At 39.2% G+C, this 14,982-nt stretch overlaps 1 protein-coding gene and 1 non-coding gene across 2 annotated transcripts in view; both read right to left on the bottom strand.

Moving 5' to 3' along the window:
* Nucleotides 1-14,982, bottom strand: part of LOC126998743 (dysbindin-like) — a 49,558-nt gene that overhangs the window by 21,560 nt on the left and 13,016 nt on the right. The gene's annotated exons all lie outside the window — the stretch shown is intronic.
* On the bottom strand, nucleotides 10,115-10,187 carry Trnal-caa (transfer RNA leucine (anticodon CAA)). The gene has a single exon. It is a non-coding gene; the product is annotated as a tRNA-Leu (tRNA).

Below are 14,982 nucleotides of genomic sequence, written 5' to 3'. Positions count from 1 at the left end.
AACATCCCGTCACCACCAAACTGAATTAAATTGGAATATAGTCATACTTTAGTTTGTGAGCTTAACCCAGTAGCAGCGATGGGCCAAATTTGTGGCTTTATCCTGTAGCAGCGACGGGCCAAATTTGTGCCATGATATAACCCCCAAAAAATAGATGATGCATAAACTGATCACAAATGCTTTGATATATATAATGAAATGGTTTGTGTAAGTGATGATTTTTTCTCATTTTTCTCACTTAGAGGGACTTTTAAGAAACATGATCCCCACAGCTACTGGGTTAATCCGTTCCAGAATATTGCTCATAAACCAAAAAACTTGTAAACCAAAATGAGCGCACACTGCAGTGCTGAGAACACAAAGATCGCACACTAGACAACAAATGAAAGTGGATTGAGACCCAACCCCCATTGCTTTCCGCTCTGAGCACTCGTCTTGTGGTGAAGATAAGAAACCCACGCTCGCGTCTTTGACTTGTACAAACAGGATGCTTGTACACCAAGTCACTGCTTGTAAGCCACGGCATTTTTAGTGTTTTTTTGCTCGTAAATCAAAAGGCAATCATAAACCGAGGTATTACTGTATCTCATCAAAAAATGCGCAGTACCCCGTAATCCTTCTCTCTTTGATGCTGCTCAACCCTGAGTCCACCCCAAGTGTCAAATCAACACTTGAACATATGTGGCAGGTAGAGTGGAGGGTGAACTATTAACTGTCTGTTTTCTGTTTGATTTCAGCGATTCCAACTTTGGTCTAATCATAGTGGTAATCATCTTTTTCATCATATCCATGTAGTGTAATGCTATTCCTATATTTCTTACCATGACTCTCTGGCTGTTGATTATCTTGTATTATCACTCCCAGATCTCTCTCTTCTTGAACTTTTAATATTTCTCCATCTCCCATTCTATATGTCTATTTTGGTCTCCCTTCACTCTTTCCCATATGCATTACATGACATTTCTTCACATTAAACTCCATCTCCCATTTCTTATTCCAATCCCAAATCTCATTTAGGTCCTCCTGCAGAATTTCAGTCTTTACTATTTCTTATGTCTCAGCAATTTCGCATCATCAGCAAACAAGCTCATGTAACTATTTACTTTCTCCGGCATATCACTTATATATACTATAAAAAGTATTGGTGCCAATACCGATTCTTGAGGCACCCTACTATCTACAATTCTCCCTTCCGATTTCATGTCCTCTACCACTGTTCTCATTTCTCTTCCCTTTAATAACTTTCCATCCAGTTTTTCATTTTCCCTTTCAATTCTCCTCTATCATTAAGTTTTCCATAGTCAGTTTTAGAAATCTTTCCCCCCATGCCGTCTCGCTTCCTTCACTTTCGAATGTTTCCCAATTTACCTCTTTGCAGTTAAAAGTCCCCAACCAACGAGACTCTCTTATTTGCTTTAAGTAACCTACTCAAGCACTGAATGGTATCCTCTATCATCGTCTCATAATCTTCTCTATTCCATGAGTTTGTTTTTGGTGATACATAGGTTGCTATTAGCATCAGCATTTCTGTTTTTATTCTCCAAGTTAACACTCACTATTTCCGCCTTTCCTTTTCCATATGATGTCAATTTTACCAACTCCTCCTTTCTCGTCATTATCATCACTCCTCCACCATCTTTACCCCTCCTATCCTTCCTCCATTCATTGTAGTTATTGCTAAACCTATTTGAATTTTCTCTTTTAGCTTTGTTTCTGTCAAACACACTATCTTGGGTTCTTTTTTTTTTTTTTTTTAGGTAATCTTGTAATTCCAATTTTCTAGGTACTATCCCATCTATGTTTGTAAACATCACACTCAAACCCTTAGTTGTTCCAATTTTGTCTATGTAGTTTCTGCTCAATTTTGGCTTTTCCCTTATATACCATTTTCTTACGCTGTCCCCAAAACTCTCCAAAGAAAAATATTTTCTTCATCTTCTGTTCTTCCACTATTTTTTTTCCTTTACCTCTGCTTGCATTTCATTCCATTTTTTTCTTTCATTTCTATTTTTCTTTAAATATATATATATATATATATATATATATATATATATATATATATATATATATATATATATATATATATATATATATATATATATGTATATATATATATATATATATATCCTTGCATGCATTCATCTATTTCTTTTAATCTAGTTGTTCTATACAATATTTTTTTCTGTTACCTGCTGGGATTTTAATCTTAATTTCATTGGTTTAGTTTTCCCTTCCACATAAGGACCCAGCCTAACGATCTCATCCACCTCCTCCTCAAGGTTATGTAATTCTTCATCATTGAGGTTCTTCAGTAAGTCCTTCACTGATTTTTGTTCTTCCTTTTCCCTTCTTGGTTTATATGTTATATTCTTCTCTTTCATTCCAAATATTATTACTTTTTCTTGTCAGCCACATCCCTTACTAAATCTTTGTTTTTATTCAAAACCTTGACCACCTCTTTTTCAACATTTTCCTTTTCTTCTTTCAGTTGCTTTTCCAATACTTCCTTGAAGTTTACATTATATTATCATTTTCTACTTTCTAGGTCTTCATTCCACCCAACACTTCCTCTTTCACCCTCTGTTCCTCCTTGTTCATTATTGTTTTCAGGTCCTCATTTTCCTTTCTTGTGACTCCTAGACCTTCCTTCATCGTTTTTTTCATATTTTGCCAACTTCTCTTAACTCTTCATTTTCTTGAATTAGGTTTTTTTTCCCTGTCTTCTAAATTGCGTACTCTTGACCAAAGATCACTTTGTAGTTCCTTACCTTGTGTGTCCTCCTCCTCAATGCTCTTTACTTTTCCAATCCACTTGTCTAATTTCTTCTCCATCAACAGCACTCTTTTGTACAGAGCCGACTCTTTACTTCCAAAACAAGAGAAACTAGCATCGTAACATTCGTCTTCACTCTCGTCACTGACTCCCACATCTGCCTCTCGTACCTTCCTTTATGCTCCATTTTCTCCTCTTCTTGGTGTTATCCACTCCATCCTACAACAGCTCAAATAGGAGACAGGCCCAACCCAGAAACATTGCCTAGACCCCGCAAAAACACAACACAGGCAGCCGACAAATCAGCTGATGGTTCAGCACAGGTAGTCGGGGGAGCTCCGCTCGCACGTCCTCCTCGGCCAATGGTCTCTCTCTGTGACTGTGTGTCTATGTGTGTGTGTGTGGTTGTGACTGTGTCTGTGTGTGTGACTGTCATCACAGCATCTTATTACATATCATACATGTATCTTTAATATCTTCCAAATATTATTGAATGTCTTGAGAAACATTTAAATATAACATTTAGATTAATAAATAACAAATATATCACGCCAACTCCATAAGGAAATAATAAAGTAATTATAATGGCAGTAAAATTTATTCTTCCCCTTTACACATGATAAAATGATACACATGATAAAATATCTCTTACAGCAGCAACTTAACTACTTATTCATCTCATTTTCAGCCTTTATTGTTGCATCCACTTCCGCTATAAATGTTGTCAGTTTTACGAGCCATTTTACTTGCGTTTCTGGGGGTTGCTCAGCCAACCATGTGCGGGTTATGATCCCTGCAGCATAGGCATAGTCCTCAGTGATGGGTTCAGCAAGAGATGATTTTAGCAATGCTAATACTTCTTCACTGACTGTATTTTTATTGCTACAAGTCATATCATGTGCTGAACGATTAGTGGACTTACTGGTTCTTGGTTTGGTTTCAAGTTTGCGCTGTAACAGAGGTGGCGCTGGTGTTGGCTCTGATGGAAGTGGTGCTGGTCTGGGCTCTGATGGAGTTAACGTTGGTGTTGGCAATGATGGAGGTGGCGTTGGTGTAGGCACTGATGGAGGTGGTGATGGTGTTGACAATGATGGAGGTGGAGTTGGTGTTGACGATGATGGAGGCGGGGTTGATGTGTGCATTGGAGTTGACGGCTCACTGCTGATGGTACCATTCTGGTACCATACTTCATCCTCACTTAGGTGTGCATCAACATGCACTACCACAGTTTTATCATGCGGCTGCATTTCCTGTTGAAGAGAAAGCAATGGTTAACAACAACATAGTCTTACTTATTACCTAACTTACTTTACCCTGTGTGGACTTCTGCCTTTTTCTGATGCCAGGATCACTAAAAGATACTGATTGTCGTTCACTTTCACCCGAGATTCTGAAATTACTACTGAGTGTTTAGAAAAACTGACCCAACCATCATCTTCATGATACATTTCTGCATATTATGAGCAAAATATAAAAATCATTCATTTCTAAAGTATTGCACCCAAGCAGGGTCATACGCCTCCATGGTCTAGCAGTCAGCATGCCTGGCTACTGCGCCGCGTATCCGTCCAGGTTCGAATCCCAGCCCGGACAGTCAGCATGCAGCTCACGCAGCTGTTAATCTGCCTTTCTGGGCTGCTCAAGAAATGGGTACCTGGGGAAACCTGGAGAAGGTAAACTGTGGCAATCCCGGATTTTAAATTTGCGCAGCTATAGCATACGCACCCACCTTTACCTTTGCCTTAATATCAGTTGCATTTCACAGCATGATTATAACAACTGACCCCACCGTCATCCTCATGATCCATTTCTGCATATCATAAGCAATAATTACAGGCATAAATAAAAACTAAGGGAATCAGTGATTCCATATGCATATCATAAGAAAAAATTAAATGGGGTGGCCATCAGGACCATTAACCCTTTCCACACAAGGAAGCATATACTGCGACCTTGCGTGCCCGGTACCATATACGAGGATGCATCTCCTGCGTCCTGGCTCGTTTTAGCCAGCTTATGTGTTATTTCTTCCCGGATATTGTACAAAAGTTTTCAAAATGTAGGTCGTATATGATATGGTGTCTTATTTCACTTTCAATATTATCATTATGTAAGAACGTAAGTGTGTCTTGCGCACATTTGTATTTCACTGTAACAATCAATTACAATAGAAAAGAACAAAAATAATGAAAATAATATATATATATATATATATATATATATATATATATATATATATATATATATATATATATATATATATACATATATATATATATATATATATATATATATATATATATATATATATATATATATATATATATATATATATATATATATATATATATATATATATTTTTTACGTTGTTGCCGTTTTGTAGGCATCTTCCCGGTGGGGCCTGATGGTCGCCCAGCCTGCTCTGGCACAGGCTAGTGTTTATATATATATATATATATATATATATATATATATATATATATATATATATATATATATATATATATATATATATATATATATATATATACAGGTAACTCAATTTACGCGAGTATTGTGTCCTTGAAGAGGTCACGTAAATCAAAAACAATGTAAATCAAACAAGAGGTAGGTTTCTATCAAAAAACAAATATTCACTTCATTCAGTGGAGAGAGAGAGAGAGAGAGAGAGAGAGAGAGAGAGAGAGAGAGAGAGAGAGAGAGAGAGAGAGAGAGAGAGAGAGAGAGAGAGAGAGAGAGAGAGAGAGAGAGAGAGAGAGAGAGAGAGAGAGAGAGAGAGAGAGAGAGAGAGAGAGAGAGAGAGAGAGAGAGAGAGAGAGAGAGAGAGAGAGAGAGAATATCCATATCACCGAGATATCCACTCAGGCACTCAGTCTCAGCCTCACTCGTGTGAGGAAGAAATGAGGGACACCATGAGCGACTGGATAGTATTGGTACCGGTACTGAGCAGTCTGGTACCGGTACCGTACCGTATAGCTGGTACTGTTAGTAACGCTCTCCCACTACCACTCTTGACAAAATGTTTGACATGGAAGAAGAAAGATAAATAGAAGGAAATAAGGGTGAAGAGAAAGGGAGAGAGGAAAGGAAGAAGAGAACGAAAGAGAAGAAAACAAAGCAAAGACAAGAGTGAATAAGAAGAGGAATGGGAAGAGAAAGATAGATAGAGCAAACAAGGGCAAAAAGAAGAAGGGAAAGGGTGATAGGAAAAGAAATGAAACTGAACAAAAGAGAAGAAGGAAAGATAAGAATAAATAAGGAACGGAATGAGAGGAGAAAGATAGATAAAAGCAAAGGAAGGCAAAAAGAGGAAGGGAGAAAGGAAAGAATATGAAGAAGAGAAAGGGAAAGGGAGGAAGGAAGAAAATGAATGAGGAGAAACAGGAAGGTAAGATAAAAGTAAACACGAAGAGCATTGGGAGGAGAAAGACAGATAAAGTGACATCACTATCTTTGAACCATTATTCTTATGGGGAAAATTGAAAACCGTCAACATCTCATCTGAAATGCCAGGCTGAAAGCCGGCGATAGAGAGACTCGGAGTCCCCGCAGCCTAGCGCATTCCACGGAAAGGCTGGAGACACGCTGGTCCGGGCTCTCGGTATGAGTGACGAAAGGGTTCAACCACCACCGCGAAATGCGAGCCGCAGCACACCGGGCCATTGGCCCACACCACATGAGCGTGTCCCGCCTGCGACCAACACTACGTGAACCCTGTGGTGGATCCCTGCCGCTGCCCCGCCGCGCCGGCTTTAGCGCGGACGGGGAAGGGGACTGGGAGCGAAAGGAGAGCGCCACGCCAGGGCTTTGTGGGCCCAAACGACGTGGGGATAGAAGTGTGGGTGGGACCAAGGATGAGAGCTCGCTAAGCATTTGTTTTTCCCACAATGCACCACACTCGTGATGTCACATGTAAACAGAGATGTCACTGGAGCAAAAGTGAGGTTGCGGCGCCACTGGATTGAAGTTTCAGAGAACACCACACTTCATAATATGATGTGTAAATCCTTGAATAAAACCAAGATTCAAATGAGACTCTTGCTGATGAGGGTCTCCAGCACGCGTCACCGCCATAACGTCATAGAACACGTGACGTCATGGCTGAGTTGATGACGTTTCACTAAACTATTGGCCGTGGCCACATGTGTGGGTCTCCAGTGACGTCATGGCTGAGTTGATGACGTTTCACAGAACTATCCTTAGTTGGGTGGGACCGCGGGGGTGAGGTGAACAATGGCAGTGGGCAGCAGAATACAGTGTTGTGGTGGTGACGCCGCAGTGCGCCCTGACGTCACGACCCCCTCCCTAGGGGCCGTGACCGCCCACATGTATTTTTCCCCCATAGGTTAACTAGAGCGCAAATCACCAATTTCTCACGTGCGCCACCCGCAATTTCAGTTTTCAATAAAAATCTAGTTTTTTGGGTCCCTATCGCAAACTCGGTGAATTGCAAACTTGAAACTCGCAATCGTGGAGACAGTACTGAATATGTATTTTTGGAATCCCGAACAAAAGTATTTGTATTTGTATTTGACTTATAAAAAATCAGTATTTGATCCAACCCTGATCACCACCACTTCTTTAATCACAACCACAACTTTCATCACTACCCCACATTCATCACCACCACTTCTTCCATCACCACCTCACCTTCATCATCATCACCAGCACCTCTTTCCTCACCTTCAACACCACCTTCATCACTACTACCGACCTTGAAACCAGCTGGCGAGCTACAGCTGTCTACCACCCACGCGCCCTGCCGCCAGTGAAGAACACTACCAACGTACACGACATGTCACCACCACCACCACCACCACCTCCCACGTCCTCATGCACCTATCTTCAGCCCTCTGGTAAGTAGGTACTAATCCATTAATCTGTTGTACAGTTAATTATTAATTTAACATATTTCCTGTCAGCAGACCAGTTTTTTTTTTTCTGGTAGGGGGAGTTTTGGGCCGTGACCGCCCACATGTATTTTTCCCCCATAGGTTATTAAGTTCGCCATTTGCGCACCTTCACACCGCCCATATGTGCGCAAATGGTGAGGTTTTGCTGTATTTATGCATACATCTCAAAATTATCAACTAATTTACGTTTTTTTATGTGCACCATTTAATTTTGCATATTTTTATATATGGTACATGATGATTTTGTTGAGTTTATGGCCCAAAACTTGTTATATTCAGTAGCAACATTTCAAATTTGGCACGCATGGCCAGACCAGATACAGGGCCGGGCGCTGTTTTTGCCCGGCCATAGTGAAAAGGTTAGTCTCCTTATTCTGAATTGTTAGAAAAAATTGTTGGGTGAAATTCTTTAGAAAAAATAAATAAAGATTTCTAAAGTAATGCTTTTCAACAAGGCACAGATCCATAACCTATGAAGCAAGATATGAAATCAACTGATTACATCCCCAAATATTCAAAGTGGTTACTTCCGGCTGGAATCTCAATTTTTATGAAGTTCCAGTTCTGGCCGGAACTATCTTAAAAGAATCGGCCGGAACCAGAGCTTTTATCTCACATCTAAGCAGTTATCATTCTAATTATATTTCTCAACTCTAACTTCTTGCATTCCCTTCTAACCTTGATTTCTTAACTCCTCAATTACATTTCTATATTAAGAAGACTTGTAATGATTAATAAAAAACTGTAGTTACATTTCAAGAATTCTCTCTCTCTCTGTGTGTGTGTGTGTGTGTGTGTGTGTGTGTGTATATATATATATATATATATATATATATATATATATATATATATATATATATATATATATATATATATATATATATATATATATATATATATATATATATATATCTATATATATATTTCTTTCTGTGTGTGTGTGTGTGTGTATATATATATATATATATATATATATATATATATATATATATATATATATATATATATATATATATATATATATATATATATATAAGAATTCTCTCTGTGTGTGTGTATATATATATATATATATATATATATATATATATATATATATATATATATATATATATATATATATATATATATATATACCTCTCGAGTTTTGTGCTATCCGAGTTTTGCGATCCTCGAGTTTCACGGTTCCTAAATTCTTACCATCCCGACTTTCGCACATTATCATCCCGAGTTTCGCGCTGCTTTGACACGTACAGGTCACGGCTACTTACCATCGGAGTCACGCACGCTACCTTAAAAGGTAGTATCACATTGGACATTTTCCTCCAAACATCGTGGCTATGGTGAGAGAGAGAGAGAGAGAGAGAGAGAGAGAGAGAGAGAGAGAGAGAGAGAGAGAGAGAGAGAGAGACTTATTAACACATTAATCTCGTTTCAACTTCCCGCCACCTCCTCCCTGTCGCGATTGGTTAAACTTGGCGCAGCCTCAGTACCACACGAGCCCCAGACTCGAGAGGAGGAGTGTAGCTTCACTCTGGTTATGAGCCCCTCTCGTGAAAGGTGAGATAAAGAGGATGAAAACATGGAGAAAGGAGAAGGGTGTGGGGAGGGAGGGTCAGAAAGGAGAGTCAGGTCAGGGCTTTGGTCAGGACATGACCTGACTCAGGTCAGGTCATGTCCATACCTGTCACACACACACAGGTGAAATGAGAAGGATGTGGGGAGAATGGGGCAGAAAGGAGAGTCAGATCAGGGCTTTGGTCACAACATGACCTGACTCAGGTCAGGTCATGTCCTGACTTGTCACACACACACACACACACACACACACACACACACACACAGACCTAGTGGTACGTGACAGAAGTGTGACAAGAGGCAATGGTAAGAAATTGAAGAAGAGCAACTGTAGGAGAGACATCAAGAAATACAGTTTTCCATACAGAAGCATAACAACATGGAACGGACTTGACAAGGAGACTGTGTGTGCAAAAACGATTCATGAATTTAAAGCCAAACAGGATAATAAGCGTTATGGGGACGGGACAGCACGAGCCTAGTATGGCTCTTTTCCTGTATTTCACAACTAGGTAAACACACACACACACACACACACACACACACAGAAGGGGAAAGAGAATGGTGTGGGGAGGGATCAGAGCTTTGGTCAGGATATGACCTGACCTGACTCTCTCTTCTGCCCCTCTCTCCCCCCACCCTTCTCATTTCCTTTTCTGTGTGTAATTCACCTCTAGGTCTGCTGTGGGTCTCTCTCGAGACAGCCAGCCGTTCCCCTAAGGAAGAGCACAGAGCTCGTAGTACCGAACTTTGGGTAGGACTGAGACCACTCCTTGCCTGACGTCGCGTACCTACTCACTGCTAGGTGAACAGGGGCTACACGTGAAAGAAGATAAACCCAACTTATCTTCACCCGGTGGGAGAATTGAACCCCGGTCCTTCTGGTTTTGAGCCAGACGCTCTACCCCTGAGCTACCGGGCCGTGTATGTGTGTGTGTGTGTGTGTGTGTGTGTGTGTGTGTATGTGTGTGTGTGTGTCATGACATGACCTGACTCTCCCTTCTGCCCCTCCCCCCACACCCTTCTAATTTTCCCTTATGTGTGTGAAGCACACCAAGAAAAGTTGCCAGATGCCCAAGCTGCCGCCAACGCGGTGGGAAAAAAAAGGCCCAGTGTGACACCAGCTTACGGACAACCGACAACTCGCTCCCGGATGGGTGTACGGGCATTGCCAGCAGCCACAACGATTAGAGAAAAGCGGACAGTGTGACACCGCCTTAAGGCAGTGAGGCCACTGATTGGGTGAGCGCCGGCGATGACGTCATCGGACTCCCAGCGAATCACAAGGGTGTTTTCAGAGCTCAGCCAATCATAAGGCTTCATTTGTGGCTTTAAAACGACCCGTTCTCTCTTCCTGTTTTCTTCCTTTTTCCAAGGTACATATTTTGAGATAACAAGGGAGTAAAGAAGGAAAAGAAGTGAACTCCTGGGGAGCAGCATGAGCCAATTATAATGGCGCCATAATAAACAGTTGCCTGTGCCATAACGGGATCTGGGCCAACCATCAGGCCCAGATAGATAGTCTACCAGCGCCATAGTCCACATGTAAAAAAAGTAAATAAATAAAAAAAATTAAAAATTAAAAAAATCCGTGAGTCAGAACAAATAAGCGCTTTTTCAGTGTTTTCAATACCTCGAGTTTAGCACTATACCTTCGTAACGAAATGAGCACAAAACTCGAGAGAGTACTGTGTGTGTATATATATATATATATATATATATATATATATATATATATATATATATATATATATATATATATATAGATATATATATATATATATACATAGCTGGGCACGATAACAGAAAACCTTATTCCCGATAACCGATAACTGATAATGGAAAACCTTATCGGCGATAACCGATATTCGTTAACTTGAAACACAAATATAGGCGATAACCGATAACCGATACCCGATATTAATCCACAATTCCAATAGCAATAAGTCCGATAGGCGAAAATGATACTATATTATTTCCAATAAAAAAACATAGATGAATTCAAATTTTCATTACTTGTATTTTAGAAAACTTACAAAACCTGAAAACCACAAGTTGACACGTACCTATGGACAGTAATACTAGAAACGCCTGAACCGTGTTGTGTTATTTGGCGTCCCCACAGTCAAATGTTGGCACTTTTGTTTACAAACACTGGTCTCTCGTGAACTGTGCATGCTCAGACCAGCAAGCGTAGACCTGTACAGTCTCACAAAGCTTTTTAACCGTAATTAAGAGTTGCTGGAAGGCTGAATCAGACATACAGTACCACTCCCACCATCCCCGCTGTTTCTAGAACGACACTGTGCGAGTTGTATTTATATGTACAGAGTGCCGTTTTAGAAACAGCGAGGATGGTGGTACTGTATGTCTTAATGTGTTAAAAAGCTTTGTGAGACTCTATAGGGCTACACTTACTGGTCTGAACATGCGTAGTTCACGAGAGACCAGTATTTGTAAACAAAAGCGCCAACATTTGACGATGGGACACCAAATAACACAACACCGGGTGCCTTCAATACCATGGCATGCTCACAAACGAATATGGAATATCAAATTTGAGGCAGTGAATAATAATTTTGGGGGGCAAAGTTAAATGATTTTTCTTTTTGATATATTGATTTTTGAGTCTTACATAAAAAAAAAATAACCTAGTGTTTTAATGGTGATGATCAAAGTATGAAATATCTTCACCGAAGATATTTCATACCCCGAAGTTTTTTCATACAACACCGGCACGGCCACGTGCAGGGAGGAGATAACGTTTTTTCCGAGTCGGAAAAAAAGTAGCGATTATTGCCAGTTTGGTTACAAAAGTAACGTAACGATACGATATATATTTAAATAAGTAGCGGATGGCCGATAACCAGATTTTGTTATCAGCGATTTTATGATAATATAAGTATATATATATATATATATATATATATATATATATATATATATATATATATATATATATATATATATATATATATATATATATATATATATATATATATATATATATATATATATATCAAATAGTATGGTTTCCAATAGTACGGTTTCGGTTTTATAAGGATTGTCATGGAAGAATTTTTTTAGGATTTTTAAATTTCCCGTTCGTCACACCAAGTAGCCATGGCGTGAGTGGCAACACTGTTCTACCAAAACACCTGCTGAAAGCACCCCAAAGCGTTCGAGAAAGGTGTTCACCTTGCAAAAGAATTCAGATTTAGGAGAAGTTATGTTTTGAGATGAGTTACGTTGCCGAAGGGAGAGCATACCATGTGAGTGAGAGCAGTGTTCGCTGTATCTATCATCTTGGTCTTGGTTAGGGAGATAGTTGTCCCTTTCGGTCCCAACTACAGCCTTTGAAACAGCTTACTCCCTCTGGGCCAACACCCTGAAAATCATAGTGTAAAAGAAATTCTTGCCACAGTAACTGCCAGTGCTCCAAGAGTGCTGCAGGAGTGGAGATAAAGGCCGTTGTTTTATTAAGCCTCTTCGTTGCTACGGTAACAGTGTCTCACTCACAGCAAAATGCTGTACGCTGATCTTCCTGGCGACGTTTAACATGCATTACTAGCTGTCCTGGCTGACAAACTCCTTACAACAGAAGATGAAAAGGAAGCTGCAGTGGTTATGGTGGCACAGAGGTGTAATGCAATGGAAACACTTATGTGTGTTTGTTTGGGCCGCCATATTTGCTGATGACGTCATCACAGTACGAAGGCGATCCACCTCTCAAAGCCGGGAGCCAGCAGACTTGCCGAGTTTGCAACTCGTGCTGCCGCGTCATGCATTTGAGAGCACTCAGGACGTTCCGAGAGTCCCGATTCCCTCTCTCAAACACAGCCCAGGAGTGTTTTTAAGGGGGGCACTAATTTTATATGGATTTTCAAATAGTACGGGGGTCCTAGGTCCCTAACCCCCGTACTATTTGAGGGATGACTATGACTATATATATATATATATATATATATATATATATATATATATATATATATATATGTATATATATATATATATATATATATATATATATATATATATATATATATATATATATATATATATATATATATATCGCCTCAATAGTTTCAGTTTTTTATTGATTTTTAGATGATTTTATTTTAGATTTTTAAATTAAGCAGGAAATTTAAAAATCTTTAAAGATCTATGATGACATATATAAATATATATATATATATATATATATATATATATATATATATATATATATATATATATATATATATATATATATACATATATATATATATATATATATATATATATATATATATATATATATATATATATATATATATATATATAGATAGATAGATAGATAGATAGATAGATATAGATAGATATAGATAGATAGATATATAGATAGATAGATAGATAGATAAAATGTTACAGAAGTGAATATTTAATCACAATTTTTTTTTTCTTTTTTTTCCAGCTGGAACTTTTTGATAGTTTTGGCCAGTTCCAGTTTCAGCCAAAACTTGATAGACTGGTTCTGGTGCATCTCTACAAAATATGAAGATTTACTATACTCACAGAGGATGTACTGTTGTCAAGGTTTGACGAACTTGGCCCTGGAGATACAGTATCAATAAAAAACAGGAGCGAGTCAACTGGCTTCCACTTCGGAGTATAGATGCCTCCGGAGCCACTCTTCACAGATCTAATCTTCGCCACCTCCCTCCGGAATGACGACCTCAGGATATTAAACTTCGTCATCACTGCACCTGCAACATTGAATACCAGTCAGAACACACGCTGATGTCATCTACATAAATTTTACCTTCATTTTGCATGCCTTTTTTTTTTTTTTTTTTTTTTTTTTTGTATTATCGGTTGATATGGTTTATCAGTTAGGATATGTTTGAACTGATTAGAGTACACTAATATAACTATGAAGTCAGTTTGGGCAGGGCCCGCTTGAGGAGTTCCCTGGCCATAGCGCTGGCTTACTTAATGTATACAGAATATTTGATACACAATTTTATATAGTACGTAGATCACATATGAGGGAGAGAGCAATGTATTGGGGGTAATGCAGCAGTGCTGTGAGGAGATTCAGGCCACACTCAAAGTGACTTCATATTTGCATCAGACTAGTACGATAAATGTTATATCCCTGCCCTAACCTGACCAGTGACCTGCTGCCAAAATGAGTTAACAGAAATAAGTCCCAGACTTCTTCACTACCAACTTGTTCCAAATGTGTATGGGATTCAAGAGATTGAAAATGACAAAATCTACACTATGAGAGAAGTCTAGCTTGAGGATGCTGTTTACCGCATCACTACTATAAAAATTTATGTCGGTGTATTAGAGGAACTACCACATGTGGGCCAGAGGGTCTCAGGTTGCTTCCATATTTTCTATCTTGATCTTGATAATAATGCGTAGGGCACCTATCATGCAGTTATGAGCTATCTGTTACAATGTAGGTTAAATAAGACAACATACCTATGGTAACTCCTTCCTTGTCTGGGAAAGCAGCTCGGAGGTCTGTGGCAACACGGCCGTAGATGTACTTCTTTACAGATTTCTTCATAAAAAACGAGTTCTGTGCATCCCACAACTCCGGATTTGCACGGACCAAGTCGATGAGGCAGCTTTCCATCTCCCATGTCCACGAGAGAGGCATGATGTGGGACTGTTGCTTCTGCTTCTCTGCAGAAGGCTGTGTTCAGCGCGTGCTGCGGTTGAGA

Source organism: Eriocheir sinensis, chromosome 2 (assembly GCF_024679095.1).
Source record: "Eriocheir sinensis breed Jianghai 21 chromosome 2, ASM2467909v1, whole genome shotgun sequence".
Lineage (NCBI taxonomy): Eukaryota > Metazoa > Arthropoda > Malacostraca > Decapoda > Varunidae > Eriocheir > Eriocheir sinensis.
Note: the sequence above shows the minus strand (reverse complement) of the source record. Positions and strands in the feature narration are given on the sequence as shown.